Source organism: Hesperophylax consimilis, chromosome 5 (genome assembly GCF_061612785.1).
Source record: "Hesperophylax consimilis isolate HC1 chromosome 5, BYU_Hcon_1.0, whole genome shotgun sequence".
NCBI classification, from domain to species: Eukaryota; Metazoa; Arthropoda; class Insecta; order Trichoptera; family Limnephilidae; genus Hesperophylax; species Hesperophylax consimilis.
This window is the reverse complement of record NC_142840.1, coordinates 10035181-10049807: the sequence shown is the minus strand read 5'-3', so window position 1 is coordinate 10049807 and position 14627 is coordinate 10035181. Positions and strand designations below refer to the sequence as shown.

The 14627-nt window shown below is 33.4% G+C and overlaps 1 protein-coding gene across 1 annotated transcript in view; it reads left to right on the top strand.

The window, feature by feature from the left end:
- LOC149423502 (fatty acid hydroxylase domain-containing protein 2-like) overlaps positions 1 to 14627 on the top strand; it is a 589487-nt gene that overhangs the window by 384734 nt on the left and 190126 nt on the right. The gene's annotated exons all lie outside the window — the stretch shown is intronic.

The following is a 14627-nucleotide window of genomic DNA, read 5'->3' as shown; positions in this document are numbered from 1 at the left end:
TAAGCGGGAATTTAAACCTTATCGCCATCTACGTAAAAGTTGTTATTGATAGCGGTGCAATTTAAAATATTACACGACGTAGTGCATCGCCTTAACTGGATTTATACTTGCAGTACCTACATACCTTACCGGATCGGAGAGAAAAAAGGTAACTATAAACAGTTATTTGGTTTATGGATTGACTGGATTTATACTTGAAGTACCTACATAACTTACCGGATCGGTGGGCAAAAAATTAAACTATCAGCAGTTATTCGGTTTATGGATTAACTGGATTTATACTTGCAGTACCTACAAAACTTACCGGAACGGAGAGCAATAAGTTAACTATTAGCAGTTATTCGGCTTATGGATTAACTGGATTTATACTTGCAGTACCTATATAACTTACCGGATCGAAGAGCAAAAAGTTAACTATTAGCAGCTATTCGGCTAATGGATTAACTGGATTTATACTTGCAGTACCTACATAACTTACCGGATCGGAGAGCAAAAAATTAACTATTAGCAGTTATTCGGCTTATAGATTGTCTGGATTTATACTTGCAGTAACTACATAATTTACCAGATCGGAGGGCAAAAAAGTTAACCATCAGCAGTTATTTGGTGTATGGATTGACTGGATTTATAGTTGCACTACCTTCATAACTTACCAGATCGGAGAACGAAAAAGTAACTTATAAGAAGTTATTCGGTTTATGGATTGACTGGATTTATACTTGTCTACATTACTTACCGGATCGGAGAACAAAAAGTTTACTTTTAGCAGTTATTCAGTTTATGGATTGACTGGATTTATACTTACAGTACCTACATAACTTACCAGATCGGAGAACAAAAAAGTTACATCAATTCAATTCAAACATCAGCTGGAATGCGTGCGCTTTAACATACCTACTCTTCTGAAACGAAATATGAATACATTATTCACATTAAAAACGCATAGTACCTATGATTACGATATTGCACATTAACTTCATCCGGTGAACTACGCTATGAAGCAGAAATGGGGCTCCACTGAGGAGAACCTGTCTCGTAGCGCCGCGCGCCGTTTCCGAACTCCACTGCCATCTACCGACACAATCTGGAATAAGTTCCAACGTAGCTCGGGTTTTTTCGAGTTTTTTTTAACAAGTTGTTTTCTCTACTCCTGCTGTGTATTTCGTTTCATTTGTTGTATGTGCTTTTAGAAGCTGTAAATTGTTAGCGCCTGTATAAAGGCAGGGGCGTTTTACCTGACAAGCCTTCATTTGGCCTCTAAACTTCTACAAAATACCATAACATCTTACATAAGAAAGGGACTCTGTCTCGAAGGATTTTGTTCAACTCCTTTGTCTTTTTACCATCATTGTTAATCTTGTAATATGAAGCGTCAATTCTATAGTTCATTTCGTTCGGGTACCTTACATGATTATTGTTTCACTGCAGGTACTTTCAAATACATTTATAATATAAGTATTTATATTATTTAACGTTTTTTATGTCACCGCAACAGATATCATAGACCTTCCAGTACAGAGTTCCCTGCTAACTTAAAATCATATTTTCAAACTAAGTTACGCCTGGATGGATACGAAATGAAAATAATAATATTATGTAATGTATTTTTGCGTTGTAGGGGAAATCAAACCCGCAAATTCCCGACTCAAAAGACAAATAATACGTTTTCTGCTACGGAGACTGCAAAAACAAAAAAATATATCTATGTAAAAAATATTTTTTGAACAAAAACGATCCTTATTATTACTGACAATATTATATGAACCTGTATTTTAAAATAGGATAGTACGAATAATATCAAAGTGTGAACAACAATTATTTCAGTATCAGTTTTGTGAAAAATTACTTCAGGGGCGGTTTACAAAGCATTTACATGTTATACATTTGCTATTAGGTTGGTAAGCACATTACTCATTTGCTATTCGGTAGGTAGGTACTTGACTCATTTGCTATTAGGTAGGTAGGTATTTAACTAATTGTTATTAGGTAGGTAGGTACTTGACTCTTTTGCTATTAGGTAGGTACCTACTTAACTGATTGTTGTTAGGTAGGTAGGGGATTAACTCTTTTGCTATTAGGTAGGCAGATATTTAACTTATTTTTTGATTTTTGATGATTTTTGGGTTTTGCTCAGACTTCTGTTTTGATTGAAAGAGTTTTGTTATTCATGTGGGATTAAGAGAGATTCTATTATACGGGATGACAATGAAAACATCTAGCCACTTCCAAACTTTGAGCACTGACTAATGATTTAAAATCCTAATCTGACAAAACAAAATTTGACATGTTTCACATAATAATAATAAAATTAAAAAAACTTTCAAGCCTAAAGAATTGTGGTTGACCTAGAGGTAGATTTCAAACGTGAAGAGCTATCACTTTAAACCTACTATGACCCTATAAACTATGGACCCCTAACTGCCATTGTTCTTTTTTCCTCGTAGACATGGATTTCATTGTACCATGTCCTGTGTAGTCATAGTCGGAGCACAGATGATACTGCATCATATGAACGTGAACAAGTGCAGACTAGACAATATACTGTTCTGTCATCCACTCCACCAGTCCCCTGGGGGCACTTGTGCGCTAAACGAAGTGACGCTACGCCCAGTCTTCTACAACCATTAGATTTTTTTTTGATAACATGTCTGCGTAGTTAAATTACACGTACAAACAAAAACTTCTTAGAAACCACTCTCTTTGGCATTACTATCTCAATCTTGCATAGTTTGATTAAAAGACTGCCAAAAGGATTACAAATAGTTCGTGCGATCTTGCAATATTATTTGTTTTGAATATCACGTGAGATATTTTTTTGTTTTGTCAGAGATATTTTCGTACTTACATACATGCTGAAAGATATTTGCGTATTTACATGCTAAGAGATATTTGCGTACCTACGTGCTAAGATATATTTTCGTACCTACATGCTGAGAGATGTTTGCGTACCTAAATGCTAAGAATGACCAAAAAGTCCTACAAGAACAAGTGATTTAAAAAAAAATCAAAATTAAACACATTTTTAGAGTTAGAGCTACAACATCATTGAAACCCAAAAATATATGCAAAATATTCAGTTTAAAAAAATTGTTAAAAACTGGAATTATTTCAATTTCTTTTTTTTTTAATTTTTACCTCTATGCTTGCAGCTTTTGTACTTTTGATGGGCTAGCAGTATTAAAAAAAAAACATTATTTAGTAATGTGAATGTTTTAAGTCACTAGTTAAAAGTCTCAGTACTTAGTTGCTAGATATAGTAAGTCTTAATTGTAAGACAATAGTTATAAATCTCAGTTGTAAGTAACTAGTAGAAAGTGATTGCTGTAAGTTATTAGTGAAAAGTGTAGGTTAAATAAATTATTTTGTAATGTGCCCTTGAGGTGATTTTCCCTGAAATCCGATCGTTATTATTTTGCAAATTGAAACTTAGTAAGTGATACGAATCGGTCCGGGAGAAGTAGAATACCAGTTTATTTTATTCATTTTACTGATCTCATTTCTATAATTTGCATTTTAACGACACACTTTACCGGTTTTCCACATTTTAAATTGACAGCAGCCAATGGATGATAAACCGTCTCTACAATTAATAAATCTTCTACCAGTCGCACAATTAACTCCGCAATACATAAATGTATAAGGTTTCTAGATTATTTGATACAATGGATTAGTACAATCTTTTAGTGAAAGAAATATTGTAATAAACATAATCAGATTTTGTGTAACTATTAACCAAGATCACAGGTGTCCGAAAGGGGTTTAGAACTGGCTCTGATCTAAGGACTAATATGTTCAGTTTCGATTCCAGACGAAGTTAAAAAAGTACAAATAAGATAAGTAAATCCTAATTTTTGTGATTTTTCACAAACAACACCGCACAAATGACCCATCCAGCTCCTCTCTTTTAATTCTTTCTTAATCCATCACCTTGCAACATAGTGGGAGGAATGGATTCATATGTCTCTCACTCCTGAATAAATTGACCCCCAGATTTCTTTTCCAGACCTTTCTTTCTTTCTTTTTCATAAAAAGATCATCCGCACGCATCTCCAAAGAAATAAGTATATTTTTTCCTCAGGGCCTCCTGTGTGGAGCTAATGAAAAAAAAAACATTTTAATAGCTACGATTTCATATATAACTACCCTGTTATTTCACTTTTATATAGATGTAGGCATGTAGATGTAAAATTTATCATTTTCTGGTAAACATAGTGCAGGTTTGATTTTGGTAAATCTGAATTAGCCATTTCGAAGAGACCTCCACAGAGAATAAGAATAAAAAATACCGTTTGGGGCATTTATAATAGTGAAAACACTCCTCATATAACATGTTCCTGATCCTGATGTTGACTGAAGCCTCAGAAGAAAAAGAAGGACGCTTGGAAAAGAAGACGCTTCGTCTCATAGAAGCAGTGAAAATGTGAACCTTCTAGGAAAGGAATATAAAAGTGATGATGAAGGTGCCATGAAGATGAAGTGTTTATTTTATTTATCTTTGAAGTCTTTTACGTAAGCACTAAATCTAACACAGGAAGAAATGAATTACAGATGTACACAGAGTTCCCAATTAAACAAAAAACAAATAAGCACTTACAGGTAACGAATAACGTTTCCAAAACTATGTAGTTCATGATGAAAATTACATTGCAAGCATAGACATATGAATATTAGTAGACCTGCCCTAAGTGATTAAAAGCGTATTATCCCCACTCCCCATACCGGTTCCATTGGAACCGGCTGTGCTGGCGTATGGCCTCAAGTGAAATTTGAAAACGTGACGTCATCATTCTTGTGCGAACTATGGTCGAGGCATCATCGGTTCATTTTACGAAATAACACGGCAAAATGTTGACTTGTACTATGAAAACTTGTAAAAATAGATGTAAGAAAGAGAATAAACCCAATTGTCGTATAAAATTCCATATATAAGCATTATTTTAAGCATATTCACATCGTATAATATAGATCAGTTTTAGAAACATATTATACTATCACATCGAGAAACGTCTGGACGCGAAACACAAAGCTGGTTGGTTGCTGGGAAGTAAATTATGAACATTTATAAAAGTGTCTTAACTAAATACTTAAACGAAATATTCGACTCTGAAAATACAACCGAATTTTTTTGCCGAATTTGGACTTCGCAAATTTGTTCATAACGTGGCGAGTAATTTGCGCTCCCATGTAAAAATGTCTATTCAGCAAAAGCAGATTTTACTTTTAAGAAGTAAATGGTGATATTATAATGCGAGATGCCTATTTACTGTCAGATTGATTTATTGACGAATCACAGTCAGCCTTACGCCCTTCGTTCTTCAACAGTTGATTTTACCCCTCGCCATTATCTTCTCGTCTATTAATTCCTATGTCTGTGATTGCAAGCTAAAAATGGTTCCACTGAAATTTAAAAACTGAAAAAGTTGTCGTGGATAAGTTAAGTTTTATTCAAGATTTGGGATTCTAAAGACTACTATGACAAAGTGAATATATTTGAGAATATATATATATGGTAAAATATACCTAGAAAGACAAGACAAAAATATTACAGGTGGGTACTTACCTGGATGGGCCCACTTCTGCAGTGTGACGGTTAGAACATGGCGACACTAGTTCTACCTGTACCTACCTGACACAAGTACCAGCTGACTGCACAGAACTGGATTCAAATTAAATAAATCATTTGTACGAATTTTAATAATGTTTTATATTATATAAATATGTATATTCTTAAGATTAAGCACGTGTTGCGCAAAAACTGGAATATGCAGGAAAAAATAAGAAGCAGTTCACTGTACTACCTATAGAAAGAGTAAAAAAAAATCAGTACCACTTTTGAAATGAGAAAAAATGATGTAATAGGTAGATTCCTACTTTACCGCTTCTCTGAATTCTTTACACAATAAGTTTTTATTTTGAAAATGACACTTAAATTCAAAGCAAATTTGAGTTTATTGAACCAAAGTTATGTAACATTCTTCTAATATCTTTGTATGTAACGTACAACTATAGTAAATACGAAATCAGTATTTTTGATAACGTAGGTAGGAGTAATTTATCTATAATGCGAAGTATAATTAGTAGAACTATACATATTATAAAATATTTATATTTATTTTAATAATAAAAATTATCATTTATTTGTGAAAATGCTTCGAGAAGGCGAAACAACCATCATCGTATAATTAGCTAACAGAACATTTTTTTTTTAACTAAATAAAAGAATTTATATAAAAAAAAATATGTACGATGAATGTGAATGAGGCAAGGAGTATGTGTTTAATCGAGTTGTTTGGCGGCTCGTCCTCTCTGCCTACCCCTGCGGGAAAACGGTGTGATTTTTAGTTATTATATCTGGCCCATTTTCAATATTAAGTACTTTTTGCAGGCTTTGTGAAAGCACGACGAAATTTATTATCAGAATTACCGGTTGACCAAACAGAACGGTTTATTTGGATAAACTACACATTATATAAAAAAAAAACTACCCTACGAATTCAGGCGATACATTATCCAATAATGATTATTGCACTTCAAAGCAAAAAGCTCACTTCCTACACATTTGACAAATTGTCTTCTTTCAGAATAAAAGCTCCGGTTCTTAAAGGCGTTTATGTATTTGATTTTCTCTAAGGAACCAATTCTCAATCTATCATAGAAACTTGACAAAAGTTTTCCGTATAAAAGTTCGGGTATAAAGCATGTCTTTACTAATACGCACCTGCTACCAATAATATTAGTGAACTCTTCAGACCGGGAAAGCGCCTTTGGTGGCTCTGCGTTGTTTACTCACCGAACTCTTCACTCGCACGCACCACGTGTAAGTGTGTCCCTCTCCGTCCGATAGATCTTTGAATGAATCCGCTCGAGACGGTGCACGGTTCTCAGAACTGAGGCTTGTGTGGTCAAAACTTATTTCACAAAAAGGCAAAAGCCCCGTCGGATTCACAGACCCGAGCTTCGACGAAAGCCCGAACATGCGAGCTTATAGGGTAACATTCAAATCGGGAAAATGGTTAATTTTCGAAGGTTGGAATGTTACAAAATAATCCCACCCTTAGCAGACAGAGACCCGATAGCAAGGCACTATATATAATATCTTCATATATGTCGTGAATGTAATTTAGTGGAATGCAGAAATACGAGTAGTAAAATTGTTGTTTTAGTGATGCTGGCCTCCTCCATATGATCGTGATTTAGTGTTGGTTCTTCCATATGATCGGATATTTTGGGAAAACGCTCCAGTATTAAAGATGATCTCGTATACCTGCTCCTGACAACTAATTAAGCAACCAAACCGAGGAAATGAATTGCTTCCCTTTCGAAATGAGATTAATTTATAAGCTATAAAGTAAATTGATATCGCCCACCAAATGAATATAATAGGATGTTTTATTTGTCAGTTTACTTAAGTGCCCTTGAAAGAAGGGATGGAATTTGGTTAATTATACCGTTATACCCATATTAGGGCGCCATTCTATTGTTTGTTTTCATTTAGAAAATTACGTAGGTGTAGAGAATAGACCTACATGAAACGATTTTCCAGATTAGAGTCATTATTTTCGGGTGTTTATGTGTGGCGTAAACTCATAAAAACCGCAAGGTGAATACATTTTATTTTTTTCCCTTTCAAAATTTAAAAACATATTAGGTAAGGTGTCAGAAACATATTTGTAATGTGCTTATGGAGGGGGTTTCATGAAAACCACACAATAACTGAACAAAATAAGAAAAAAATAAATATATTTTGTGTTCATGTATTAAAATTTTAAAGTCGGTGATAATAATCATTCACTAACTAGATTTGCAAACATTTGATTCAACTTGATGACAATAAACAACAACTCTTTGCATTTACTGTTTTGAAAAATATTGATATTAATATTATTTACGTTAATAATAATTTCGCACCATTTTGTATGAAGTTCACGCATAACTGCTAGTATCATATAATACTTATTTAAAAAAATACCCTCAGTCCCTAGCCACCTAAAAGAAACGACAGGTTTCGCTCGTAGCCTCACGTTCAGCATAATACAACCTTAAGATTGTGTTTTTAACCAACCACCACTAAATTTCCCCGCAAGGGTAGACGGAGAGGACGGACCGCAAAACAACAATCTTGGCACATACCCTTGCCTCATTCATTCAAACTTACTAACATATTATACTTACTTATTATAATACAGTCAACTTTAGCTTTATTCTGTAAAATACCCAATCTGGTATCCTAATTACAAACACGGTTTGCAACAAACATTTCATGTGTATTTTTACTAATAACAACAAAGTTACGTTGTTAAATATTGCTCTTTAACTACTTTCATAGACCTTAATTACTTGTCTTGTACCCTTGTTAAAATACATAATTATTGAACTCTTTGAACAACAGAACTCTCTATGATGAGCTGAACTTGCACTGTACCTGCTTATATTGTTCATACTTGGCTTATTACATTATGTAATTTACACATTATTATTCTCTTGAACAACTTACCTTTAAAAATGTATAAATGTATAAGCCTTCGCGGCGTGAATTAATAAATATTCATACATCATACATATTGTTATTGCGACTCTTGATATGGCCCGACTCTAGTATCAGGTTCACTCGATCGAGCCATGTCTTCCTTGAGCACCCTCGACTTTTTCTTCCATTCGCATTTACGTCATATATTCTCTTTACACTCCTTTATTTTTTAGAATGCAAATAAGTTACATTCTAGGTACATATTATGTAGTTAAATCATAAAGATAGGTACGATTACTAAGGCTTGATAAAATTAGTAAAATCGAAATGATATATATGGGCGCTGTGCTGTATTTAAAAATACTGAACGAAAGAGAAGGTAACACAAGATCTAACATATCGTTTCAGAGCTTAAATGTGGAACTTTATAACGAATTATAAAACGACTTATAAGGAAAGTTCTGTCAAACTTGTAAGTGTGCTGGGCACGCGTTTGAATCCAATGCACATTCGCTGAAGGGACGCAAATTGTTATTTTTAAAAATTATTTTGTTTAATTTACTTTTAAATGAAATTTTTGTATTCGTATCTTGTCTTATTGGATGAAAACTCAAAAAAAGAAAAAAACTCATCATTGGTTTTAGTTTGCAATATACTACACATGTACAATCCGTTGAAGAGTAAACTGTTGATTTCCAAAAAAAAAAATTAATAAAAAATAGTACCTTCATCGTGACCTAGATACAATCATCCATTGAAGATTGTTTAAGATATCTATGGCATATCCCTTACTTGTTGCTTTGTAATTCCATTAGGTCAGAGGTCGACAGACCGCGGCTCATGGCTCTTTGCATCGGCGTTTGCGGCTCTTTAGATATCAGCTCCAATTTCCACTCCATCAACTTTACGAATAGACCAGCCGAGCGAACAGCCTTGATCAGCAGTGTTGCCAGCTCTTTTAGTCCTTTGAGTATGTTTTAATTCTAAATCTAGATTTTCAGCTATTCAAATAAAAATTTTTCAGAAATTCTAGCTCTTTATTTTATACAGAGCCTGAAAAAAAAGTTATAATTATAATTTACAGGTAATTTCTCTACAAAATCGGTAATTCTATTGAAATCTTTGTTATTATATTAGAACGAGCTGAAGTCCCCGACGATGGGCTTTATTCAGAGTTTTCTGAAACCAGTTTACAAAATTTCTTAAAGGAAGTATCAACATTTTGCTTCAAAGAGAGGGAAAAGAGGATGGGGGTGGTTTTTTAAATCTCGGTAAACGTTTACCGTCTTTTTATTTGTAAGGTTGAGTGTGCAATAAAGATTTATTGAGAGACCCCTCCTCTCCCGGGCTTATATGGCTCGCTGATTAATTTGTTTCCTCACTTTAAAGTAGTCTTCTCACTTTCAAGTTTGCTGTCCCCTGCATTAGGTCTATGTACTAACGTACTAGTAAATGCTGAATAAGTACTAGGTAATACCTAGTAGGTGTTCATTACTCGTTGCCCCCCAGGGCAGCCCTGCGCTGATTGATAGACAACTAATAAAGGCGCATGTATTTACTCAAAGCGAAAAAAACGGTGTCATGGCACCATAGTGCTTGGGGCATAGGATTTAGGGCATAGGGGTAGCTTTTGGCAGTGTGGGAACCGAGCTTTATGCCTAATTTGTTTTTGTAACAGTGATGAAACTGGGTGAATGAGTGGTCCTAAATTGGGTTAGGGGAAGAGTTTACTCATCAGTTTCGTCACTAACAAGATACAAAAAAGGTACCCTGGTTTTACGTCTTATTTTGGTTGAAACGATGTATTTCCTAATTCGTAAATGTTTAAGCGCAATTTAAAATTAATCAACGTAATTAATAGATTCAAATTGAATTTTAAATCTAATTTTTGGCTTGAAAAGTTTATTAAAATAATGTTTAAAAAAATCCTGGGTTTATTTATTTTAATTATGAAAATCACATATTACCACTACAGTGAGCGGAAAAAAAATGTATACCTATTTTTTGTAGTGCCGTTTTTATGAAAAATCACCCGAAGGGCGGTGTAATGATGTGTACCTTTAAATTTAACTTTTAATACCGACTCGACGGTGACTTGACGTTTTGTTTCTTGAGAAGGAAACATTCAGAGATTTTGATATTATTAAATTCACTTGACATTTAAGACTAAATAACTAACTAACCATTATGTCATTTTCCAGCAGGAGTAGGCAAATAGGATGGATCGCCAAAAAACTCAGTCGTGGCACACACTCCTTGCATCATTAACATTCATACATCGTCTCATATACACTCTTATTTTATTCTGACTCTTGACATGGCCCAAGTCAAGTATATGATTCACTTGATCGTACCATGTGTTCTACTATTCACATTTGCGTCATATTTTCTCCTTAAACTCCTTTCATTCACGATCCTTTTAAGATAATTCGACATTTAAGGATCTGAATTTTAAATTTATTTATTAATTATTAAAGTAAAACAATTTTGACACTTAATGCAAGCATTTTTGTTTTAGAAAAAAAGAGTTAGTTCTGGGAAATTATTAGAATAGATAAAAATACATCGTTTTAAATAAAACCGAAAATGATGTTACCATTTGTAAAATGGTAACATCATTAAACTGGTTTAATGAAATAAAATTGTAAAATGCTAACTTATGAAATTGGGTGAATGAAATAAAATTGTTAAATGGTAACATCATGAAACTGGGTGAATTGAATAAAATGATCTTACCATTCAACAAATTGTAACTACATGAAACTGGGTGAATGAAATAAAATTATGTTATCATTCATAAAATGTTAACATCATAAAACTGGGTGAATGGAATAAAATGAAAGTGGGCGAATGAAATAAAATTGTAAAATGGCAACAAAATGAAACTGGGTGAGTGGAATAAAATGATGTTACCATTTTACTAATTGTAACATCATGAAACTGGGTGAACGAAATAAAATGATGATACTATTTTACAAATGGGACCATCATTTTAGGATGTTAGTATCATAGTTAGGTTAAAAATTTTATTGCAAGCATGAACATTTTTTCAGAATTCACTATTAATTTTTATTACCCCCCGCAAGGTAATGGTGTATGCTTTTTACTCGGAGCTTTATTATTTTATAATGTAAAAGGAACCGTATGAAATTCTTGATATTTGGCCTGAGGGGTCTGAGAAAAAAAAACTATGACAAAGTAGTTAGTAATTTTTTTATTTTTTATTTATTCTTTAATATATTTGTTAAACAATGGTATAGTATATTGTCCTCCACGCTAGGAGTTCACCTGTGTTGTGGAGGACTTTTTCAATTGTAAAGTTATATAATTCTAAAACAATACAGTGGAGTTGGTTACACATAGAAACATTAAAAATTAAAATATAAAATCGATTTTTCCATAGTTATAACAGTAGTTTTTCCATAGTTATTCCAAGAAAGTGAAATATAAAAAGTTAAATATTAACAGGATTGTAGCCAGTTCCATATGTGTTTTTTGTATTCTGTAAGATTAGATGTTTTATATTGTGTTGGAAGTGAATTGAATAGTTTTATAGCCTGGAATCTGTAGTGTTTTTGTCCAAAGGATGTGTTGGTTTTTGGTATTAGTAGTTGGTGTGCATGTCTTGTTCTGGTATTGCGAGAAGTTTGTGAAGTTTTAAATGTGTTTAGGTTCTTGTAAAGGAAAGTAAGTATTTGTTTTGAATATAGTTTTTGAATCTTCAACACTGGGAATTGTTTAAATATGGTTGAAGTGGGTGTTAGTATTGGTACTTTAAGTATTACTTTTATTAAGGTTTTCTGAGCTTTAAATAGTGTGTCTATGTATTTTTTACTGGCATAGCCCCAGGCAATAATGCCGTACTTTGTACCAAATAATTGTACCAGCATTTGTAAGGTTTAAGTGTTAGAGGCAGGTTATGTCATGGGTTGGAATAATATGTGTGAGACGGTGTATGCTGTAGAAGATGCAATGAGCGTGCTAGGCTAGTAGCGTTTATGCCCACATTTTGCCAATTTGATTTTTCTCTCCTAAACACACTCATCAAAGAACAAAACTATATTTAAATAAGCGTGAATAATTACATGTGTTCCAATTATGTCCTTTGCGTGCGAACTGTATCTAATTTTCTTTTATAAACGGTGTTAATCTCAAGTGACCTCCCAGGTAAGTATGGTCCTGTATATTATCTGTCTGTACAGAATATACATAGATAATAATATTTTATGTACATTCTAATGCAGCATCATGTTCATTGGTCAAAGTTTGTACGCATAGTTTTGTATTAGTGTTCGACGAACCGGTGGATCCAATCTATTGGACATAGGTTGATAATAATTTATCTAGTCTATAATTAACTATATATAAGAAATATATAGTATGTTTGTACAGGGCTTTGGTGTTGATTTCTTTCACAAAAAGACGGCGCTATACATATCATCCAAATATTTTTACTATTATTATGTCTGCATACTGCATACATTATATATACTCATCTGAGTTGAAATATCATGATGGTCAGGCAAATACGGCGTTATGCGATAGACGTATTATATACATAAAATGTATCTTGGTATTATTTTCAATACAAAATTATTTGTTTTTCAGACCGACTATGTTGTTCCGCCAAACTTGATATAAATTTATAAATAAGCAATACAATTTAACGATCGAGGGTGGACACGTGGGGTAATTTGATACACGCGTGCCTCACAGCAAAACCCGGCACGGATATCCGTTTTAGGTTTAAACAAGCGGACGGAACTAAAACTAATAAAAGCAGTCCTTCGCCGAAACGACTTTTTAAAGACCTTGGGCGGCCCATTGTGGGGTCAAAAGATGCCAAAATTTACGGCCATACCGCATACACTCACACACACAAACACACTCACACACTGGAGCAATTCAATCGGCAAAAAAGAGATCGAGAATAAAAATAAAACAAGAACTGACTTGTTATTTTATTTGAATTACAAACATTTAAACACGCTTCTCCCAAGTGATCATCTGCTGAACATCCACCAAGACTGTCGATTCTTTTTTTCTAGCGCTTATATCTTTTATAGAAAACAGCACGAATTATCGACTAACAATAAAAAGGTGTATATTAAATTTGTTAAATTAATTGTAATGCGTTTTGGTAGCTTATTTCCTTTTAGCACGGTGTCTGCTTCAACTAGCTTTTTTCTCATTTCTTGTAATATTTTATTATTTATGAGAGTCACATGTGTATTGTGTAGCGATTCATGGAAGATTCAGTCATTAAGTGAAGCTATGAACACCAAGAAAAAAACGTTAGTAACATATGTGATAGCCACACAAGGCAAGAGATAATGAATCAGCTTGAGATTGTTCAAACGAGAAGTTTTTAGTTGGAGCCTTTCTATGAATGAGCGACGAGACATTGTATGCAACAAAATGCACATTTATTCAGTTCAGATGTTTCATGAATGAGTGCATTTTTTATAGTTTCAGCAGGGTGGAAGGTTTGCACAGGATGTGAACTCGCCGGTGGTCGGTTCACAGGTTCACAAATAATGATAGTTCACAAGTCGTCGCAAAAAAAGGTCTACGGTTACTGTGGCGCTAGGACGGGCGCAAAAAGCTCGCGACAGATCTTAGACAAATAACTTGGGCAACACTTGCCGCATCTGGTGTCATTGAGAAAAATATGCTTAACATTGAATGGAGGCAGCTATTATTAGATTTTGAATGAGCTGGTAAACGATAGAACTGGAGAGAATTTTCAAAATTCTATCTTGACTTCTCGGTAATTTTACATATGCTGTCACAATTTTGTTGTAGAGATGTTAAAATTGACCAAATTATATGAAATTTTTAACAGCCAACGGGTGTTATTGTATCTTTGTACGTATCTGCTTACTTTATGCTATTTCGTACAAATTTCAATTTCATTTTCTTCCTATAAATTGTGGTGCCATATCTATATAAAATATAAATTTAAAATAAATATTTCCGACTCTTTCCTGTATTTCCCTTTACGAAATTCTTCAGACTGTCTGATTGTCTGATACCTACAATGATTAAATGAAAATTGCAATTTAATAAAAAAAATGTTAACATTAAATAATTTTAAATAAAATCATATTCATGGGATACTTTTTTAGTAAAATCTTTAATAATTTCAAAAGCAATAGTG